This window comes from Schistocerca serialis, chromosome 5, assembly GCF_023864345.2.
Source record: "Schistocerca serialis cubense isolate TAMUIC-IGC-003099 chromosome 5, iqSchSeri2.2, whole genome shotgun sequence".
Lineage (NCBI taxonomy): Eukaryota > Metazoa > Arthropoda > Insecta > Orthoptera > Acrididae > Schistocerca > Schistocerca serialis.
In genome coordinates, this window is record NC_064642.1 from 69,877,390 (window position 1) to 69,900,898 (window position 23,509).

Consider the following 23,509-nt stretch of genomic DNA (forward strand, 5'->3'; position numbering starts at 1 on the left):
ATCCGGACACCCCCACAAACATACGTTTTTCATATTAGGTGCATTGTGCTACCAGCTACTGCCAGGTACTCCGTATCAGCAACATCACTAGTCATTAGACATCGTGAGAGAACAGAATGGGGCGCTCCGCGGAACTCAAGGACTTCGAGCGTGGTCAGGTGATTGGGTATCACTTGTGTCATACGTCCGTATGCGAGATTGCCACACCATTAAACATCCCTAGGTCCACTGTTTCCGATGTGACAGTGAAGAGGAAACGTGAAGGGACACGTACAGCACAAAAGCGTACAGGCCGACCTCGTCTGTCGACTAACAGAGACCGCCGAGAGTTGAAGAGGGTCGTAAAGTGTAATAGGCAGACATCTATCCAGACCATCACACAGGAATTCCAAACTACATCAGGATCCACTGCAAGTACTACGGCAGTTGGGCGGGAGGTGAGAAAACTTGGATTTCATGGTCGAGCGGCGCTCATAAGCCATATATCATGCCGGTAAATGCCAAATGACGCCTCGCTTGGTGTAAGGAGCGTAAACATCGGACGATTGAACAGTGGAAAAACGTCGTGTGGAGTGAGGAATCACGGTACACAATGTGGCGATCCGATGACAGGTTGTGGGTGTGGCGAATGCCTGGTGAACATCATCTGCCAGCCTCTGTAGCGCCAACAGTAAAATTCGGAGACGGTGTTGTTATGATGTGGTCGTGTTTTTCATGGAGGGGCTTGCACCCCTTCTTGTTTTGCGCGGTACTATCACAGCACAGGCCTACATTGATGTTTTAAGCACCTTCGTGCTTGCCACTGTTAAAGAGCAATTCGTGGATGGCGACTGCATCTTTCAACACGATCGAGCACCTGTTCATAATGTACGCCTGTGCCGGAGTGGTTACAGGACAATAACCATCCTTATAATGATATGGCCTGTACAGAGTCCTGACCTGAATCCTATAGAACACCTCTGGGATGTTTTGAAACGCCGACTTTGTGGCAGGCCTTGCCGACCGACATCGATACCTCCCCTCAGTGCAGCACTCCGTGAAGAATGGGCTGTAATTCCCCAAGAAACCTTCCAGCACCTGACTGAACGTATGCCTGCCAGAGTGGAAGCTATCATTAAGGCTAAGGGTGGGCCAACACCAAACTGAATTCCAGCATTACCGATGGAGGGCGCCACGATCTTTTAAGTCATTTTCAGTCAGGTGTCCGGATTTGATCACATAGTGTACCAGTACGGCCACTGAGAAAGTGTTCAAGAAATTCTTTAGGCTACTGAAATCCTGATGTTACTATATACGATCGTGAAAACTGATCTGAGTATGTATACTATTCTTGCTCAAGAGCCAGTACTGACATTATGGGGCACCACATCGGGCCACATACGGATCTTACATTAACTGGTAACCTGCATAAATTAGTTTTTTATGAAGCCTCTATAGACATGCTATAGTAAAGACATGATAATTTGGCCACCGACCCCACAGATGTTATGTATTTATATGAAACGTTCGTTTAAAGTGGCCACCATTCGGGGCAGTTCGTGTCGACCGTTCTGTTTCAGATTCTTGCCACCGTCAGTGGGCACAAAGATGTGATGCTGTAGTTGACAGGCGAAGTATTGCTGGAGCTTCCTGGCAGATTGAAACTGTTTGCCCGACCGAGACTCGAATGCGGGACTCTTGCCTTTTGCGGGAGAGTGCTCCACCAACTGGACTACCCAAGCACGACTCAAGACCCGTCCTCACTGCTTTACTTCCGCCAGTGCGTCATTACTACCTCCCAAACTTTACAGAAATTCTCCCTTGAAACTTGCAGGACCAGCTCTCCTGGAAGAGAGGATACTGCGGATACATGGCTTGGCCACTCCACAGCCTGGGGGATGTTTCCAGAATGAATTTTTTATCCTGCAGCGGAATGTGCGTTGGTATAAAACTTCCTGGGAGACTAAAACTGTGCACCTGACCGAGGCTCGAACTAGGGACCTTCGCCAAGAAGTTTTACACCAGGGCGCACTCTGCTGCAGAGTGAAAAATTCGCCGGCCGCTGTGACCGAGTGGTTCTAGGCGCTGCAGTCCGGAACCGCGCTGCCGATACGGTAGCAGGTTCGAATCCTGCCTCGGGCAAGGATGTCTTAATGTCCTTAGGTTAGTTAGGTTTACGTAGTTCTAAGTCTAGGGGACTGATGACCTCAGATATTCAGTCCCATAGTGCTTGGAGCCATTTGAAGTGAAAATTTCGTTCTGGAACTGTTGTTGTGAACAGATGATTAACTGAGTAATAACAGTATTTGTCCTTATATTTAAATACGTTATCCTCTACGAAACACGATCTCAAAGGTGTACGAAATGTTTTGAATGTCAGTTTTGCTCTACACATTGCGTTGCATTACAACACCCTTAAATTAATTTCATGTTCCTTGCTACAAATATGTACCGCATTTGAAGACGAACATCCACGAATCCATTTTACTTCCGCGTCAAAATTTACATCTTAACAGCTGATCGGTTAGAATCGCACATGCCCGTGAGTTGTCAGCAGTGGAAGCCAAAAATTAAAACCTTACCCGTCTCATATCTTCTAACCCTGCAGTGACCGCGTTACTCAACTCTCTGTCCCCGAGATATGCGGGCATCTTTACACAGGTCACGGCCGAAACGTGAATTAAAATTAAGTAAATCTTAAAACATTACTGTATTTTGTTACTAAGTAGGAAAACTGCACTCATAGTTTTGAAAAAGTTTTAAATAATGTGTAAAGTTTGTTGGGAGTCGCTAAGCACTCTCATTCTTAAATGCTGAATGAATATAGTCCGAATAATTTTCGCGACAAGAGTTATTTCCTCAAAACACAGCTGACATACTGAAATCGAATTGTTGATGCCCCAGGGGGCCGTAACATAGGCAATCTGCACCTGAAACCGTGCGCCATTTTAGCCGATTTGTAATGACGACATAGTGTTTGCTCAAGGTGCTCCTGCCGGCGACGCGCCGGGTGTAGTGTGACAGAAGCCGTGTGCGGCGTGCCAGAGCGCAGGCGCCCCCTTGGGCCACCGGACGCCGGCAGCGGCTCTGCAATTTCCTGTGTGCCGGCGGGGGCGCCGGGCAGCCGCTGACCACAACCTCTGCCGCGGGCGCAGGTGCTCCGGACAGCGAGCCGGCAACACCCGGGCACAAATTACTGCCGGCACCGGTGCTGTTTCTGCTATGTTAGGTCCCTTGCGTCTCCATTTCGTGCGATCCATCGCTTCCTACTTAACGCCGCTATGTGTACTGCGGCCCATCACAACACTAGGGATCTGAAATCTCCGCCTTCCTCGCCTCCTCTTCCCATCCACATACCCCACTAAGACTGTTTTCATAAGCCCCTCCTCATTTCTTATAATACAAGGGTCACTCGAAAAGAAATGCACAATACCTTTTTTTTAATTCATCTTTTATTCTACACGTTTGAAAGTCTTACAGTGTATAGATACATCCTCTAGGAACAATATTTTCATTTCTCCACATAATTTCCATCCCACTCAACTGCCTTATGCCATCTTGGAACCAGCCCATTGTACACTACTGGCCATTAAAATTGCTACACTAAGAAGAAATGCAGATGATACGCGGGTATTCATTGCACAAATATACTATACTAGAACTGACATGTGATTACATTTTCACGCAATTTGGGTGCATAGGTCCTGAGAAATCAGTACCACCTCTGGCCGTAACAACGGCCTTGATACGCCTGCGCCGGCCGAAGTGGACGAGCGGTTCTAGACGCTACAGTCTGGAACCGCGCGACCGCTACGGTCGCAGGTTCGAATCCCGCCACGGGCATGGATCTATGTGATGTCCTTAGGTTAGTTAGGTTTAAGTAGTTCTAAGTTCTAGGGGCCTGATAACCTCAGAAGTTAAGTCCCATAGTGCTCAGAGCCATTTTTGATACGCCTGGGCATTGAGTCAAACAGAGCTTGGATGGCGTGTACAGGTACAGCTCCCCATGCAGCTTCAACATGATACCACAGTTCATCAAGAGTAGTGACTGGCGTATTGTGACGAGCCAGTTGCTCGGCCACCATTGACCAGACGTTTTCAATTGGTGAGAGATCTGGAGAATGTGCTGGCCAGCGCAGCAGTCGAATATTTTCTGTATCCAGAAAGGCCCGTACAGGACCTGCAACATCCGGTCGTGCATTATCCTGCTGAAATGTAGGGTTTCGCTGTGATCGAATGAAGGGCACAGCCACGGGTCGTAACACTTCTGAAATGTAACATCCTCTGTTCAAAGTGCCGTCAATGCAAACAAGAGGTGACTGAGACGAGTAACCAATGGCACCCCATACCATCACGCCGGGTGATACGCCAGTATGGCGATGACGAATAGACGCTTCCAACATGCGTACACCGCGATGTCGCCAAACACGGATGCTACCATCATGATGCTGTAAACAGAATCTGGATTCATCCGAAAAAATGACGTTTTCCCATTCGTGCACCCAGGTTCGTCGTTGAGTACACCATCGCAGGCGCTCCTGTCTCTGATGCAGCGTCAAGGTTAACCGCAGCCATGGTCTCCGAACTGGTAGTCCATGCTGCTAAAAACGTCGTCGAGCTGTTCGTGCAGATGGTTGTTGTCTTGCAAACGTCCCCATCTGTTGACTCAGGGATCGAGACGTGGCTGCACGATCCGTTACAGCCATGCGGATAAGATGCCTGTCATCTCGACTGCTAGTGATACGAGGCCGTTGGGATCCAGCACGGCGTTCCGTATTACACTCCTGAACCCACCGATTCCATGTTGTGCTAACAGTCATTGGATCTCGACCAACGCGAGCAGCAATGTCGCGATACGATAAACCGCAATCGCGATGGGCTACAATCCGACCTTTATCAAAATCGGAAACGTGATGGTACGCATTTCTCCTCCTTACACGAGGCATCACAACGTTTCACCAGGCAACGCCGGTCAACTGCTGTTTGTGTATGAGAAATGGGTTGGAAACTTTTCTCATGTCAGCACTTTGTACGTGTGGCCACCGGCGCCAACCTTGTGTGAATGCTCTGAAAAGCTAATCATTTGCATATCACAGCATCTTCTTCCTGTCTGTTAAATTTCGCGTCTGTAGCACATCATCTTCGTGGTGTAGCAATTTTAATGGCCAGTAGTGTATACCTGCACGGTAAAATTCTGGACCAACCTGTTGGAGCCACTGTTTGGCAGCGTGCACAAGGGAGTCATCATCTTCAAACCTTGTTCCACGAAGAGAGTCTTTCAGTTGCCCAAAGAGATGATAGTGATAGTCACATCGAGTCAGGTCAGGACTGTAAGGTGGGTGTTTCAGTGTTGTCCATCCGAGTTTTGTGATCGCTTCCATGGTTTTTTGACTGACATGTGGCCGTGCATTGTCGTGCAACAGCAAAACAACCTGTTTTTGCCGATGTGGTCGAACACGACTCAGTCGAGCTTGAGGTTTCTTCAGTGTCGTCACACATGCATCAGAATTTATGTTGGTTCCACTTGGCATTATGTCCACAAGCAAGAGTCCTACAGAATCGAAAAACACCGTAGCCGTAACTTTTCCTGCAGAAGGTATGGTTTGGAAATTTTTTTATCTTGGGTGCATTTGCATGATGACACTCTATTGATTGCCTCTTCGTCTCTGGCGAAAAATGATGGAGCCATCTTTCATCACCTGTCACAATTATTCCAAGAAATTCATCTCCACCATTCTCGTACTGTTCCAAAAGATCGATGCATACCGTTTTTCTTGTTTCTTTGTGAGCCACTGTCAACATACTGGGAACCCACCTGGCACAAGCCATTTTTAACGCCAACACTTTCAGTATTCTGCAAACACTTCCTTCCCCTATTCCAATGTAGCGTGACAATTCGTTCATTGTGATGCGTCTGTCAGCAGTCACCAATTCGTTAACTCTCTACACATTGTCTGGAGTGTGTGCAGTACGACAGCAGCATCTCCATACACCTTTTTCAACCTCTTGTGGATGTTTCCCACTGTCTCCTTTTCACAGCACAGGAATTCTATAACAGCACGTTGCTTCTGACGAACGTCAAGTGTCGCAGCCATCTTGAAGACATGCTGTGACTGCGCCACTCACGCGAACAGGTTGAACTAAGTTTGAAAACAAGCGGGAAGGATGTATCTACACACTGCAAAACTTTCACACATGCAGAATGAAAACTGTATTTTTACAAAAATAGTGTGCATTTCTTTTGGAGTGACCCTCGTACATGTCTAATCCAGTTTCTTTTCTTTCTTTTTGTATCACTCAGCAATTGTCTTTGCTCTCGCTCTCTTCTCAGGACCACTTCATTTTTCATTATATCCATCCAACTTATCTTTCCATACTCAACATATCCACGTTTCGAAAGCCTCCAGGCTTGCCCTATCTTTCTTCCCCAACGTCCACTTTCCATTATCATACAGGATGACACTGCACACAACATTTTATTAGTCTTTTTCCTCAAATCTCTGTCCATATTCCATGTTGCTGTAGAAAATTCTCATTTTCCTACAAAACGCTTCTTTTGCCATTGCTACTCTGCTTTTAATTTTTGTGCTGTTCTTCCGAACGGCTTCTACCCATTCCTTCGTATTTAAAACTTCGCATAGTTCTAATATTTCTCCATTCAGCACTAACTTTATCCTTTTATTTTCTCCTAGTGCCATTAACGTTTTTTTAATCAATTTCCATTCCATAAACATTTCCCTTACTTTGACTCCTATCAACTACATACCGCCATTACTTTTTATCTCTTGCTTAAATAGTCACGTCATCTGCAACCCTCTAACACCAAATTATTATTCTTCCTCCAATTGGGTAGTGGCCAATCATATTTTCTAAGCACAAACACGAAAGGGTTGGAGACAAGACAGCAGCATTGTCTTGTTCCTTTTCGTAGATCTATCCAGTTCGTACTTCTCCTATCCCTTTCACCGACGTTGTTTCATTTGAAATATGAGTTTACAAGTCGTCTCGTTTTTTAGTCCACTCTGTTTTACCTCGTTACAGTTGGAAGCTTATCCTAAGCCACATTATCACGAGTTTTTTCCAGGTGCACATACGTTGACGAAAAAGTAACTAGATCGGTCGCCTGTAACTGTATCCTTAGTTTGTGGTAAGTTTCGTGAAAATCGATGAGCACAGTGACAATGCAGAAGACCGTGAGTAAAGGCTTGCTCTTTCTGCGCTGAAAAATGTCTTGTACGAGGACTAACAACAACAACGCGAGACTGCTGCTGCAAGTTTTGGCTATTTATCAAATACACGATGTTTCAAAAAGATTCGCCTCATTTTACAAGACTATATCTTCCACATGAGGATGGTTTTTAGTCGGCTTTCCATCTGCCTCGGCGAATGCGGGCTGGTTCCCCTTATTCCGCATCAGCTACACTTTGTCGGCGATTGCTGCCCAAACAAGTTCCCCACGTACGCGTACACCACCATTACTCTACCACGCAAACATAGAGGTTACACTCGTCAGGTGTGACACGTTCCCTGGGGGGGGGGGGGGGGGGGGGGTCCACTGGGGGCCGAACCGCACAATAACCCTGGGGTCGGTGTGGGGCGGCGGAGGGGTGAAGTGGACTGCGGTAGTCGTCGTGGGGTTGTGGACCACTGCGGCTGCGGGGGAGCCTCTCCGTCGTTTCTAGGTCCCCGGTTAACATAACATAACATAACTGGTGAACAATCTGTTAGATGGCTGCCCATATTGTTATGGTGTGTAGTGATTCGTGAGCTTCCCCTATGTAAAGCAGAAATTTAAATTGGTTACCAAAGCAGAAGGACCTGCGTGGGGTCTGATCCTACAGCATCAACGTACTCTTCCACAGAGTTACCGAAAAACAAACATATCTTGAAGCTTACAGAATCTAAAAATCTCCACATCCACTTTGCAACTTAGGCGTGCCCTTACGTGACTTCGATTTCTCCTTACAAGATGGTGGAAGATCGGTTGGCTATGTTCTTCTGTAGCCGATCATAACTGCGAAAGTGTTGCCGGTGCATAATGTTTTCCGCGAACCGGCCTCTCGATTATGTCCCATAATTATTCGATGGGATTCACGTCGGGCGATTTGGGTGACCAAATCATTCGCTCGAATTGTCCAGAATGTTCTTCCAACCAATCGTAAACAATTGCGGCCCGGTGACATGCCATCGTTGTTTGGGAATGTGAAGTCCGCGAATAGCTGTAAATGGTGTCCAAGTAGCCGAACATAGCCATTTCCAGTCGACGGTCGGTTCAGTTGCACCAGAGTATCCCGCACCATTACAGAGCAACCATCAGCTTGGGCGGTGCCTTGTTGACAACTTGGGTCCATGGCTTCATGGGGAGACTGTGCCGCTCTCGAATCGTGCCATCAGCTCTCAGCTGAAATAGGGACTCGTCTGACTGGTCCACGGTTTACGAGCCGTCTAGAGTTCAACCGATACGGTCATAAGCCTAGGAGAGGCACTGCATGCGATGTCGTGCTGTTAGTAAATTCACTCTCGTCAATCGTCTGCTGTCAGAGCCCATGAACGCCAAATTTAGCCGCACTGTTCTAACGGTTCGCAGTACGTCCCACATTGATTTCTGCGGCTATTTCACGCAGTGTTGCTTGTCTGTTAGCACTGACAACGCTAGGTTAACACCGCTGCCCTCGGCCGCGAAGTGAAGGCCGTCGGCCACTGCGTTGTTCATGGTGAGAAAACTACCACTTCGCCTTCAAAGTCTTTTAATTCCCGTCTTGCAGCCATAATCCCGTCGGAAAACGCTTCACTTGAATCACATGAGTGGAAAGACAGCTCCGCTAATGCACTGCCGTTTTATGCTCTGTGTGCGCGATATGCTGCCATCTGTATACCTTCATATCGCTATCCCATGACTCCTGCTATCTCATTGTGTATCTAACAGGAGGTGGTGCCATTTTTATCCCAAAGAGCTTTTATTATACTCATAAATGCCATGTTTTAAACCTGCCGCTATCGTGTTCTGAAAAACTGACTCGCTGCCCACTGTGGTACAAACTGCATGTGAGGAAATGTGGTGAAACGAAAAGCTGATGGGTCGGAGAATACCTGATGTGCGATTCTAGTGGGCGTCAATCACTTCATTGGTTACGCAAGCGCGCTCTGGCTTGAGAAACAGAATAAGTTCGACGTGGGAAACGCGTGACTGATGGCAGTGTCCTTAGGGTGCCTGCGAAGGCTGCGCTGCCGATAAAATTACAAGGCTTTCTGCAGAAAACGATCCAACGTGCGTGCGGCTGCAACCTCGGCCTCAGCGGCGCAGCCCACACGCCCAGCGGGGAGTACGGCACCCAAGTGCGCGCCGCCTGCAGTATTATGGGTAATCGGAGTGGGTGGCTGCGCCGCGAGGCACTCTATACGACACGGCTAACGGGGTTACACGGGCCATTAGTAACGGCGCTCCTAATTCGTGCTGAAGTGCGCCGGCGGCGATATTTTTGTAGCAACCTGTTGCCGCCGTGTTATTGATTAATTAGTGCAGGTTCAAATGGTTCAAATGGCTCAAATGGCTCTGAGCACTATGGGACTCAACTGCTGTGGTAATCAGTCCCCTAGAACTTAGAACTACTTAAATCGAACTAACCTAAGGACATCACACACATCCATGCCCGAGGCAGGATTCGAACCTGCGACCGTAGCAGCAGCGCGGCTCCGGATTGGAGCGCCTAGAACCGCACGGCCACCGCGGCCGGCAATTAGTGCAGGAAGGTCGGAAAAGTTCAGTGCCTGTTGTGGTTGGAAGTACCGAGTCTGATGCGCATCCAGCGACTCTCGCTCGCGAGCGGAGGACTTGGGTTTGATTCCCGATCATCGTTCAAAAAATGGATGAAATGGCTCTGAGCACTATGGGACTTAACATCTATGGTCATCAGTCCCCTAGAACTTAGAACTACTTAAACCTAACTAACCTAAGGACATCACACAACACCCAGTCATCACGAGGCAGAGAAAATCCCAGACCCCGCCGGGAATCGAACCCGGGAACCCGGGCGCGGGAAGCGAGAACGCTACCGGTCATCGTGAGGACAACCGAACGAACTATTCTAAAGAAAAGTAGCGACTCAATTCCGAATAATAGATCTCACACAAAATACACAGGTCTGCAAGAAAATATTTTTGAAAGTTCCTTGAAATCTCATAACTGACTTTTATGCACTTTCCAGAGCCGATTTCAAAAAATGCAATCCATTTTTTTCTATAACGTCAGGTTTTCTCACAAAAAAGGGATTTTTTTGGGTACAATAACCCCCCAAGGAAATAATGAAAAGAACAAGTTTATCTCTTATCAAATTTTAGCTGTTTATGTAGTATAACTTCAGCACCAGACAAGATGCTACAATTTAATACCTTTTTAGTACTAGCTCTATTTGGAACACAGTTTGTGGACAGTATACACATATACCACTGAATGTGCCTGCAAAATTATGTAACTGTAAGATACAGAGCTCAGGATATATAACGTCATAAACATGAGAGTTCAGTTTTTGACAGACTCCGAGGAGATCTTACTGGTGGAAGCCCGTAACTGTGGCGGTAGACTGGCCTGAGGTAACTTTTCGATTCCGTGATTGTGGAAATCACGTGGTTTAGAGGCGAAGAGCTCGTCGGGTCATGTTTGGAGCGCATTTTCAACTGGAAAAGAAGTTCACTGAAGGTTGTTCGATAGTGAGCGGAAAAGGTGAAGATCAGATGAAAAAGGTGGTGTTGAATGACTTCCCATCCTGGTTCCTGTACAGTGCCTTTTTGTCAGTCCAACAGAATGCTGGCAGGCGTTATTGTGGAGTAGCATTATTTCATCACTTAACGCAGCCTTCATGGTCGTTATTTCTTGGATTGTGTCTGCAAGACGTCTCAGTTGTCGACAATAAATGTCAGCAGTGACGGTCACACCTCGGGGAAGCAATCCGTAGTAGACCACACCGTCGCTGCTCCATCCCATGCATAACGTTTCTTTTGTGGATGCGCGTAGGTCTTTGTACGGGGAATTGCTGCTTTGTATGCGCTCAACCGTTCCTGTCTTTTCGTTATGTTAGCACAGAGGCACCATATATCGTCACCAGTAACAATAAAGGATAGGAATCTCGGTGTTGTTCGTGTGCCAATTGGTGATGAGCAAGCAGAAATGCACACATGCATGGCAACCAGCTGACTTTGTAGTGTAGGCTTGGAGCGTGCGGTACCGATACACCCATTTTTGGAGCCTTCCCATTGCTTGCAAATGTCGCACGAAGTTGGAATGATCACAGTTTACCACATCTGCCAGTTCTCGAGTACACTGACATGGATCATTGGGGATTAATGCGCTTAAAGGATCTTCCTCAAATCTTGAACCTGAAGGGTCACTAATGTCAAAACGATCCTCCTCAAAACGATAAAACCAGTTTCTAGCCGTGCTTTGTCCACTTGCATTATCCCTGCACATGGCGCAAATGTTTTTGGCTGCGTCCGCTGCTGTCACCCGCCTACTGAACTCAAACAGAAGAATATGTCGGAAATGTTCCGATTTCTCTATTTGGTACTCCATTTTCAGCGTCCATAGCTACACCCATTCTCTCCAATGACAACATGTAAACTCAAACAGCAGCAGAGAACAACAAATAAAAGCGACATTCTATCAATAAATCCATAGCAACCGGAATACCAACGTGCGAAATAAAAGCGCTACGAACTTACGCACTAACCTAATATAATTACCAGGCGGTCACTTGTACCCGTAAGACAGTATGTCTGGGATGCGTTAAAGAGGGTTACGTCCACAAGTTGCGAACAAGGTTTCTTCGTTTATTAGAGAAACGGAGGACTGAGAAAACCCCTCGTAACTGTTCTCAACTTGAACTCCGCTAATCCACTCTAAGCCCGCTGGAAGTTAACTCACAGTAGTCGAAGAGTTATAGAACGGCCAGCCATCGCCAATTGAGCGGACAAAGAAATGCAGGGAAAACTTGTCCTCGAGCATTTGTGCAGAAAAAAAGAAGATCAAAACCGCTAAAACAGAAGGTATTCCGAAATATGTGGAGTGTATTAAGCAAAACAGTGAAGCGTGTTAGTATCCGTGGAACAGGAACCTAACTGTAGGCACCTGCTGTGACACCTTTCCTCATAAACACTGCTAGTTACGTACTAATGAGACCTCCGGCGAGTACTGGTTCTGTAAGACTGCAGCAGGAAGTGGGCGCCACGCTGGAGGCCGGCACAGTCGCCCACGCAGGCGGCCGGCGGACAGGAAAGGACTGGTCGTCAGTCAACGACAGACAGGCGCGAGGTCGCGCTACTTGCAGGCACTGCCCACATCTGCCGCCATTCTCCTACAGGTTGCGCTTATCTACTCACAAATGGGAACCCAAATGTTGTGATAACAGGTAGGTAAGGTCTCTTTACCAATCTGAACCAGCCGGCCATTGTGGCTGAGCGGTTCTAGGCGTTTCAGTCCGGAACAGCGCTGGCGCTACGGTCGCAGGTTCGAATCCTGCCTCGGGCATGGATGTCTGTGATGTCCCTAGGTTAGTTAGGTTTGTCCATAGGTTAGTTAGGTTTACGTAGTTCTAAGTCTAGGGGACTGATGACATCAGATGTTAAGTCCCATAGTGCTTAGAGCCATTTGAACCATTCTGAACCAATCTGAACAACCTCCTCGTCAGATTAAAACTTCATCTTGCTGCTTTCTGCTTCCCTCGAAGTAGTATCTCTGTTGGCGAGCGGTTCGCAAGTCTCAGTGTCATTGCCACAGGTATATCAGAGACTGGACCCCTCCCCCCCCCCCCCCTTCTCAGCCTCCCCGAGTCGTCTGTTCTTGTGGTTTTAAAAATATATTTTATTTAAGATTCTGGCTGTATGCCCTATCTGTCGTCAGCTGACCTACAGGAGGGAAGTCAGCTCGCTCTGTTCTTCCATGAGATCGACAGCACTGCAAACATTGGCGCTCAGGTTGATGCCGTGTTCCTATACTTCAGGAAAGAACTTGACATCGTCCCGCACTGCTGTTTCAGATTTGGATTAAACAGTTCCTTGCAGATAATACTCATCACACCGCTCTCATCAGAACAAAATCGACAGGTGTAAAGTTAATTTCCGAAGTACTCCACGAATTGTGATAGAACCGTTACTGTTCAAAATGTCTATACACATGGGCAACAGAAGTAATTGGATAACAATATGCACATACACAAATGGCGATAGCATCACGTACACAAGGTATAAAAGGGCAGTGCATTTGCGAAGCTGTCATTTGTACTCAGATGATTCATGTGAAAAGGTGCCCGTCGGGATTACGGCAGCATTTCGGGAATCAACAGATTGTGAACGCAGAATGGTAATTGGGGCTAGACGAATAGGACATTCCATTTCGTAAACGATTAGGAAATTCAATATTCTGAGATTCACACTGTTAAGAGTGTCCCGAAAGTACCACATTTCTGGGATTATCTGTCACCACGGACAACACAACGGCCGACGGCCTTTACTTAACGACCGAGAGCAGCGACGTTCGCGTAGAGTTGTCCGTGCTAACGGGCAAGCAACACTGCGTGAAATAACAGCACAAATCTATGTGCGACGTACCACGATCGTATTCGTTAGGACAGAGCGGCTAAATATGGCGTTCATGGGCTCTGGCAGCAGGCGATCGACGTGAGTGCCTTTGCTAACAGCACGAAAGCGCCTGCAGTGCCGCTCCTGGTTTCGTGACCACGTCGGTTGGACCCTAGACGACTGGAAAACCGTGGCTTGGCCAGATGAGTCCCGTCATCAGTTGTTAAGAGGTGATAATAGGATTCGAGTGTGGCGCACACGAAGCCGTAGACACAAGTTGTCAACAAGGCATTTGCAAGCTGGTCGTGGCTCCATAATGATGTGGGCTGTGTTTGCATGGAATTGACTGAGTCCTCTGATTCAACTGACCTATCTTTGACGAAATGGTTATGTTCGGCTGCTTGGAGACCCTTTGCAGCCATTTATGGCTGTTATGTTACCAAACAATGATGCCATGTTACCGGCCCACAATTGTACGCGACTGGTTTGAAGAACATTCTGGACACTTCGAGAGAATGACTTGCTCACCCAGGTCGCCCGACTTGAATCCCATCGAACATTTGTGGGACATAATCGAGAGGTCAGATCGTGGACAATATCCAGCACCGGAAACACTCTCGCAATTATGGAGGGCTACAGAGACAGCAAGGCTCAATATTTCTGCAGGGGACTTCCAATGACTTGTTGAATCCATGCCACGTCGAGTTGCCGCAAGACGCTGGGGAAAAGGAGGTACGACACGGTACAGGGAGGTATCCCATGCCGATAATTTGGGCAACCGTCATACAGAGCGATGTAACCCGTGGAAAAAAACTGCTTTCGCCTTCTAGTGGCAGATAGGCACAAAACGCGACGAGTCGCGGACACACACACAGATCTGAACCAGCAGTTAGAGACAGTTCAGTTCAGCGTATTAAGACTACGTTCCGTCTTAGCAGTTGCTATTTACTGTGTAATAGAAGAAATAGGAGTGTGTGCAATATTACTACTAGTTATACTCACTCTTATCATAGACTGCCAAGAGACAGCAACGTTATATAGATATCATTGTATTAGGTTTAGGACATCAAGTGTCACACATCAAATAGCACCGAAGTTAAGTATCATTTTGTAACATACTCTTAATAAATGTTATTGGTTATTTCTCCTGTGTTGCCACATTTTTGTTATAGTGACGCCCTGTCAGACACATAAGTGTGTAATCTGCTACCTTTAAATAACTAGGCCTATAGCAGTAAAATCTCTTCTCTGCCACCGTTGATGTTTGGGGTGAATTAATTGTAGCATTCAGTTACAAAATTCGCAGCTCCATCTTTGCTGAAAGAAAGGATGATGAGGTACTGGCTGAAATACAGCTGTGAGGACGGTTCGAAAATCGTGCTTGGATAGCTGAGTCGGTAGAGCAGCTGTCCGCGAAAGGAGAAGGTTCCAGATTCGAGTGCCGGCCTATGTGACCAAGCGGTTCTAGGCGCTTCAGTCCGGGACCGCGCTGCTGCTGAAGTCGCAGGGCAGGTTCGAATCCTGCCTCGAGCATGGATGTGTGTGATGTCCTTAGGTTAGTTAGGTTTAATTAGTTCCAAGTCTAGGGGACTGATGACCTCAGATGTTAAGTCCCATAGTGCTTAGAGCCATTTGAACCATTTTGAACCAGATTCGAGTCCTGGCCCAGCACATACTTATAATATGCCAGGAATTTTGAAAAACAACAGCTCCTGTCTGTCACTGTGTCACGTCTCCACGTCGAAGCATTTTACTGCGCTGATTGCATACAATGAGGTGGCCCATACACCACTGCTCTGCCAAACCCTACGTCGGCGATGGAGATCCACACGACAGCCTAACACCAGTTCTACACCACCCATAGTGTTTCATAGCGTCTAGTCTGCTTTTTTAAAGACGTGACCGATATTTTATTCATTAAATTTTCTGCTGTTTATTTCGAGTTCTTACATCGCCCCTAAAAACCTTGACACAGATGAAACGTTAAGCTGTAATTTGCCTCCCTTTCCTTCCTTTGAATTCAGTTTATTACTAATGTTACAGCTGACGGTAAAAGCAGGTGGACGGACTGAGAAGTGTTCGTGAAATTGTCAGCAATAGCGGCGCGTCTTCCGCAGAGGACGACTGGTTAACAGCGATTCGCGACAGAGCCCGCGAGCCCATAGCGGCGTTTCCGCTCGAACGGTCCCCCTAACGAGTTGGCCTGCTAGCTTCGCGATCGCAGCAATTAAGCGAAGGTAGCGGAACGATCGCACGAAACAGCAAGAGAAAGGTAGTGTAGGGGCGGGGAGAGTGCAGGAGAGAAGAGCGGTGCCAGACGCCCACGCAGCAGCTACCGGCCTAATGAGGCGTCTCCCTCCTCCGTTTATTCCGTTTCCCGCCCGAGAATTCGCTCGCCTTCGACTTCCTCGGCTATCCAATTCGTTTAATGAGACCGCCCCCGCTCGATCCAGTGAAAACCTCGCAAAACAAACAAACAAAGGCACGGAGGAAAAGTGCTCGTTACCTCACGCTGGAGTGCATTCTGTTGAAAACGCATGTTTCACAGTTCTCGATTAACGTGGACAAATTATACGGTCGTGGATGTAACAGCTGGAGCAGGTGAGCGAATGGCCGAAAAGCTCCCCTACCCACTACAGCTTGCAAGGCACAGCTACAGCGCTACAGTGTACACTTCCTTTGCGTCTCGTTTTTTTCATTAGAGATTGAAATTACCCCCGGTCTTTCATAAGAAGACCGCGCGAAAATTACAGTAGATACAGAAAAGTGACACGTATCAGTGGTTGGCACATCTCTCCAAGTTTCGGTTCGTGATCGCACTGGGGTTAGGCGTGTCACAACATGTGGTCAAACCATCCACTCCGTAAGGTCGCATCGAAGTAGTTCGCACCTGCAGGTAGGCAGCCCAATGTGCAGAGTTCCACAGCGGGCTGCTGCCGCGCTCCCAGGCCATTCGTGTGAGCGACTTCAAGGAGCTGCACGAGCGTATTGAAGTTTGCAGTTCCACAAACAGTGCCCATATCGAGCACCTGTAATCTGAGTTAAATACTTATAGAGATGCTCTATCCACAGATATACGTCTGCTCTGTACAAGTCTTGTAGTTCTCGCGCAGTCGTCTTCTGAAATCCCAGAGTAACTTACCAATAACCCAGTGTTCCGCATAAATGCATAAATACTGAACTGGATGCACTTCTCATACCATGTAAAGGGCCTACCATCATTAACACCAAAAACTAATAGGAATAAAAGAACACAAAAACTGAATGAAAAACGTTTCCAATAAACATGGGTCAACACACTAACTGTTTGCGAGGTACTTACGAACAAGCCTCCACCAACTTCCGTATGAAACACTGTCCTAGTTAGTACAAACGTATTTCAAATTTAAACTTTTCGATGAAGTCTCCATCTAACTGGCCTCACATTTATACGATAGCAGAAGTACAACGCTACTTTAGCACAAGTGTGAATTTACTCCACCCTAAGCCATGATCAATAGCACATCGTTTCCCACTGGAGGTTAAACGTGCTGCTAGTAAAAAGCACATGGTTGCAGAAGCAGTGTCCCATTCCCTTCTCTGCGTTACCACGCGCAGCACTTTACTGTCTCCATTTCCACATGTAATGTGGCCTACTTGTAGCTTACCACATTACAACGAAGTGCTACTGAAGTTCTGTCAGTTCCACAAATCTGGGTGTCTTCATGCAGCGTCACTGTCCTAGCACGGAAGCAGCACGTAGGTCTCAAGTCCATTGTTTTTTATGGGAAGCTTTTTGGAATTACAGTGAAACTGCTAAGAGTTTTATGTACCGTAATCTAAATGGTAAAGTCAGTAGTTTATAGGGATGCCAATTATTTTTATTATAAACATATTCCATCGTAGAAAACAGCAAAGTGGTTTTTACGGTGTTACATAATTTGCGTACGCCTTTCAAGTTCAAACGATAAATCAAGTAATAGTTTCATAAGTCAAAATTTCGTTGCTTACCATTTTGTAACTGAACAATACATATTATTAAGATATCACACAACAAATTAGACACTCCTAAACACAGATATGCTTTGCTCGCAGACGACCGACTTCAACCGCACGCGTCCTAACGCCATTATATAGGATGACCCAAAAGTTCGTTAATATTTTAAAATGCACTACTTTACGGAATAATGTAGGTGCAACGATAAAAATTGACACACATGCCTAACACGAGATGGGGTTTCACTGAAACCAAAAATGAATGCAAGAATGGCGCTGGACAGCAACACGTCAGTGTGACGTCCCATGACAATCGTGTATATAATGAGCTGTAGTGAGAGAGAGTTAGATCATCCCTAACCTTCCCGCAAGGTACCACTTTTATGCAAGATGGCGCTGCATTCCATATTGCTACATGTGTGAAAGACCTCCTGCACACATCGGTTGGGGAGGATCACGTACTGAGCCGCACGTTCATGCTTTGCCTCCCAGATCCCCAGACCCCAGGCCATGTAAATACTGAATGTGAGGTAATACCTGAAGTCGCAAATTCACAACGATCGTCCGACCTCATTAGCGATGCTAAAGGACAACAACCAACGGCAATTTCTCACCACATCAACTGATATGCTGTACATTCCTGCTCACGACGTTGTCCCTCGACTACAGGTATCGAATGAGGGCTGACATGTTGAGTTTTTGTTATAAAGAATATCGTCTTTGATAAAAATCAAGTGTATGATAATTATCGCTTTGTATTATCTGAAGTGCCATCTGTTACTCAGTTTGTGCACTCTCTTTGGTTTCAATAAAACCTCAATGCCATTTGAAGCAGGTGCGTCAATTTTTACCTCTCTACTTACATTATCTCCATGTAGTATTGAATTTTTAAATGATAACAAACTTATGGGTCATCATGTACTTAGCAGTGATTTGTTGATGTAACATTGACGATGACACACAAAGTTATTCATATTTTTGTTTATCGAAAATTACTACAAAATGGTGGTCTGGATACGTCATAATATTAGTCGTAGAGCACTCATGAGGATTTCCCATTTATTTTGGGATATATCTGAAGATTAATTTAGTTACAGTTAATAAATAAAAATAAGCGTGTTACCGCGCGGCCAAGAGGATAATCCCATCCAGCCTTCATAACACCGGCCAATTAGAGCGCAAGTAGTTTCTGGTGGCGCAATTTCCCCAGACTGGTGCATTTGTTGTGGTCGCCTCACTCCACCTTGTGACGTCATACGTCTGATGTAACAACCTCGTTGAATTCAGGTGTAATACGTAGTAATAAAGTAATGGCTCTAAGAGCCAGGAAAGCTACGGCACTTGCACTGTACTACGTGTCATCCTCGCATTTGAATGCAATACTTCACTTCTCTCTGCAGTAAGTTATGAATTCCATACAGCACCCCTGGTCATCACTTAGACCTGGACGAACGTCTAATTCGATGCTCCAGTTCTGCAACCGTATCTACGGGAGGACTGTACAGTTCGCTTTTCAGGTGATCCTATAGGATTGAGACAAGCTGAACAGACGCTAGGATGCAGGCCCTGCACGTCATATCCATCTCGTGTCACACTGGTGCGTTAGGTGCCTCACATCAGCAAATAGTCCGGTGCTCCACCATGCTTCTACAACATTCCCCCATCATGGGCCACGCGTGAAATATCAACCCAACTTAGTTCCTCGCTTCTTTTTGTGACTTTTGTGAAAGCTAATCTAAGGAACAACTGTGGGGCTTTCGATACGGTTTTCACTAATAGACAGGCAGTTTCACGAGCAGGATTACCGCTACTCGCCCCGGCCCCAGATGCCCGTGCGACGCCAGCGCGTATCTAATTTCTGCTAACTATATACGAGGGTTGCCCAGAAAGTAATGCACCACATTCTCTGTTCAACAGTTCTTTATTGAACATTATGAGAACTACACACACGACAGAAACCCAGCTCGCGCTATTCGTCCACGAGACTAACAGAGCCATAGACACGGGTTGCCAGGTAGTTGCCGCGTTTCTTGACTTCCGCAAGGCGTTTGATACAGTTCCCCACAGGCGTTTAATGAAGTAAGAGCATATGGATTATCAGACCAGTTGTGTGATTGGATTGAAGAGTTCCTAGATAACAAAATGCAGCATGTCATTCTCAATGGAGAGAAGTCTTCCGAAGTAAGTGTGATTTCAGGTGTGGCGCAGGGGAGTGTCGTAGGACCGTTGCTATTCAAAATATATATAAATGACCTTGTGGATAACATCGGAAGTTCACTGAGGCTTTTTGCGGATGATGCTGTGGTATATCGAGAGGTAGTAACAATGGAAAATTGTACTGAAATGCAGAAGGATCTGCAGCGAATTGACGCATGGCGCAGCGAATGGCAATTGAATCTCAATGTAGACAAGTGTAATGTGCTGCGAATACATAGAAAGAAAGATCCTTTATCAGTTAACTACAATATAGCAGGTCAGCAACTGGAAGCAGTTAATTCCATAAATTATCTGGGAGTACGCATTAGGAGTGATTTAAAATGGAATGATCATATAAAGTTGATCGTCGGTAAAGCAGATGCCAGGCTGAGATTCATTGGAAGAATCCTAAGGAAATGCATTCCGAAAACAAAGGAAGTAGGTTACAGTACACTTGTTCGCCCACTACTTGAATACTGCTCAGCAGTGTGGGATCCGTACCAGATAGGGTTGATAGAAGAGATAGAGAAGATCCAACGGAGAGCAGCGTGCTTCGTCACAGGATCATTTAGTAATCGCGAAAGCGTTACAGAGATGACAGATAAACTCCAGTGGAAGACTTTGCGGGAGAGACGCTCCGTACCTCTTTACGGGCTTTTGTTGAAGTTTCGAGAACATACCTTGACCGAGGAGTCAGGCAGTATATTGCTCCCTCCTACGTATATCTCGCGGAGAGACCATGAGGATAAAATCGGAGAGATCAGAGCACACACAGAGGCATACCGACAATCTTTCTTTCCACGAACAATACGAGACTGGAATAGAAGGGAGAACCGATAGAGGTACTCAAAGTACCCTCAGCCACACACCGTCAGGTGGTTTCCGGAGTATGGTTCAAATGGCTCTGAGGACTATGGGACTTAATTTCTGAGGTCATCAGTCCCCTAGAACCTAGAACTACTTAAAGCTAACTGATCTAAGGACATCACACACATCCATGGCCGAGGCAGGATTCGAACCTGCGGAGTATGGATGTAGATGTAGAATGGTGTTCATCTATACATCCTATTTCTCCACTTGATCTCCACCCCGTTCTATTATGGCCTTCCTCCAGCGCGAAACAAGGCCGTCTATGCCCAGTCGCTACCAATCCTTGTCCTGGTGGCGGAGCCACACATCCTTAGCTGATTGACAGATGCAGCGCCAAGCGCCGAGTCGTAATGCGTCTGTCCTTGCGGATGATATCAGCTCGCCGCAGCCGTGGATGGTCTCCCCGAACGCTGCAAATCGTGGAGTTCCGCCGAACCGCCTTCTGATGACCTCACCCTCCGTGCGCAGCGGCTGACTGTGCTTCTGTCGACAGCAGATGCTCCATAGACTTTGCACCAGCGTTTGTGAATATTCCCCATAGTTTCTGTCTCTGCAGTGAGAAATTCAATGACGGCACGTTGCTTGTAACGTACATCGTCCACAGATGCCATTTTAAAGCCGTCCTGCAGCTACGTTATCTGTCGGAAGTGACGGACACTAATCGTAATCACTCAGGAGACTTCAAACAATACATCCGTAGCGTTTCCCATTCGTAGAATTGTTTTCGGCTGAGAAAATGCGGTGCATTACTTTCTGGGCAACCTTCGCAGAAGGGTTGCTGGCCCCTAAGCACACGATCGTAATTATCTCGCTAACGACGAGTTCACGGACCCTTGTTTACTAAAATCTTTTTAGTTTTTACTATTGTATAGTTTCACCCGTATGAATTCCCACTATTAATTTTTAGACAATCAGCAATTAACAATTTGACGCCTGTCATTTAGTGACCTCATCTCACTGTTGCTCTCGATAACAATAGCCTTCTGTGTGTTGTGAATTTAGAATTAAAGTTACGTCCCTCCGTTGCCCACTATGTATAATGTGCTTTTAAGCTTTAGACTAGTAACTGTACTACAACGCTCCAAGGGTGGAAGGTGGTTCCGGATAAAGGAAAACAACACTCATACTTAATTTCATCCGCCATAAACGATGTTTTGTGGAAGTCTAATACTCTTTCAATGGAGGAGAGAACAGTGGAATATATATATAATTTGTCCTCCCCTGTACTCTCCCTCCATTGATTTAAGAGTATTAGACTTCCACACAACATCGTGTATATATACACGAACGGATGGCAATTTGATTAAGCCCGGGCGTCAGTATATCCTGCAGTAATTGGGGTGGATCTTACCAACGGTACGGATGGTGCTCCCACTAGGATTGGAAGTGTCTTTTGGCTTCCGAAATCGCTACGGATTTCCCAGTGGTGGGGCTACACTATGATGCTAGAAATTGGGGAAGGAAATTTCACAAGATAAAGAGAACTCTTTTTAGCTGACGGTAGGAGTGAAAACTCTACTGCATAATACGTAGGGACATAAGCACAACTAAACATCCGCGAGTTTGTCTGGAAATCGTCTGAGATATTACTGCTGTAAATCCGCTTTCATTTCCCTACAGCTAGGTGGGCACAGCAGTGACATGTGTGCCTTAAGATTTGTCCTGATTATTTTCTTAGTTTCTACAGAGTTGAAGGCATATTCTTTTATGGAATGATGATATTTCAAACTGCGACAGAGCCAAAGGCAATCAGTGTTAATCCCTCATGAACAAATATAATTGTTATGACACGAAGTGACAAGAGAACACGTCAATTCAGGACGGCTAACAAGGAACCCCTTGAGTGCGAGGTCGCAAAAGACCAATGATGTTTACGGCATTCGACGCCCCACAAATTGTCTACCATGCAACGACAATATTCGCTGCTAGTGGCGACAGCGAGCTGGACTGGAGGTATCCAATGTTGAGAACAACATGAAGCTGCGGAGCGCAGCTGAAATGCTTAGTCGACGAGTCACAACAGTGCTACAGCGCTAGTGGTGTTGATACAACGCAGAACAATGGCAACGATAAACAGAGCAAACAATACATTATACCTACAATAACAGTTGCTGAGGTCGACATTTCGTCAAAAAGGAACCCAAGGAATTTCGCAGCGTCACGAAGAAGTGGCAGATGAAATATCAGCGTTCCTGCAAGATGAGTCAGTGGAATGTGTGGCGTCGTATACGCTCGACTGTGTGGACAATGTACATCAGTACAATGATGACAATACATGACATGAAGCAGGCGTCGACTTCTGATGAGAACATGACTCGATTTTATTGCACCTGCTAATGCACCTAAAATGCTGCGAACCCGGTCGTGCTTATAAACAGAGTACTTACAGCTGAAGCGATTTTATTTTCAAAATAACATTTCGTACATCGTAATTCAGATGATGCATCTCCCAGAGCAATCAAAGAACGCACAGTTATGGTCGAATGACTGTAGTTTCGTCTGGTCATAACACTTACAATAGCTGCGCGATAGCTTGCCTCAGGAGAGGATACAACGGTTTTATAACGAATCAGTACGGAGCAGAGAGAGTGTACAATGTCATACTGGTAAGTGGGCCATACAGCCAACTTCCTTGTAAAACTGACTCGCTTTTGTAAATCAGTGCAATAATATCACATACCCACTTAAACCGCGAAGTTTCATTTCGAGTCCTCGTCCCTATCTGGATGCGTCAATTTTTTTTGTCAGGCAATTGTATGTGGTAACTGTAAAATCTGAAGTCAATATACGAATACGTGGTTTTTCTCTGGCCATTAGAGCGATAACGTGGTTTTCTAGGGCCGTTCGAGCCATATCACGACGGAGAAGAGTTATACAAGAAAAAGCGACGGTTAGCAGCGAAACTTGCGGTCTAAATACA

The 23,509-nt window shown here is 46.3% G+C and overlaps 1 protein-coding gene across 1 annotated transcript in view; it reads right to left on the reverse strand.

The window, feature by feature from the left end:
- LOC126480799 (uncharacterized) overlaps positions 1 to 23,509 on the reverse strand; it is a 747,086-nt gene that overhangs the window by 120,119 nt on the left and 603,458 nt on the right. The gene's annotated exons all lie outside the window — the stretch shown is intronic.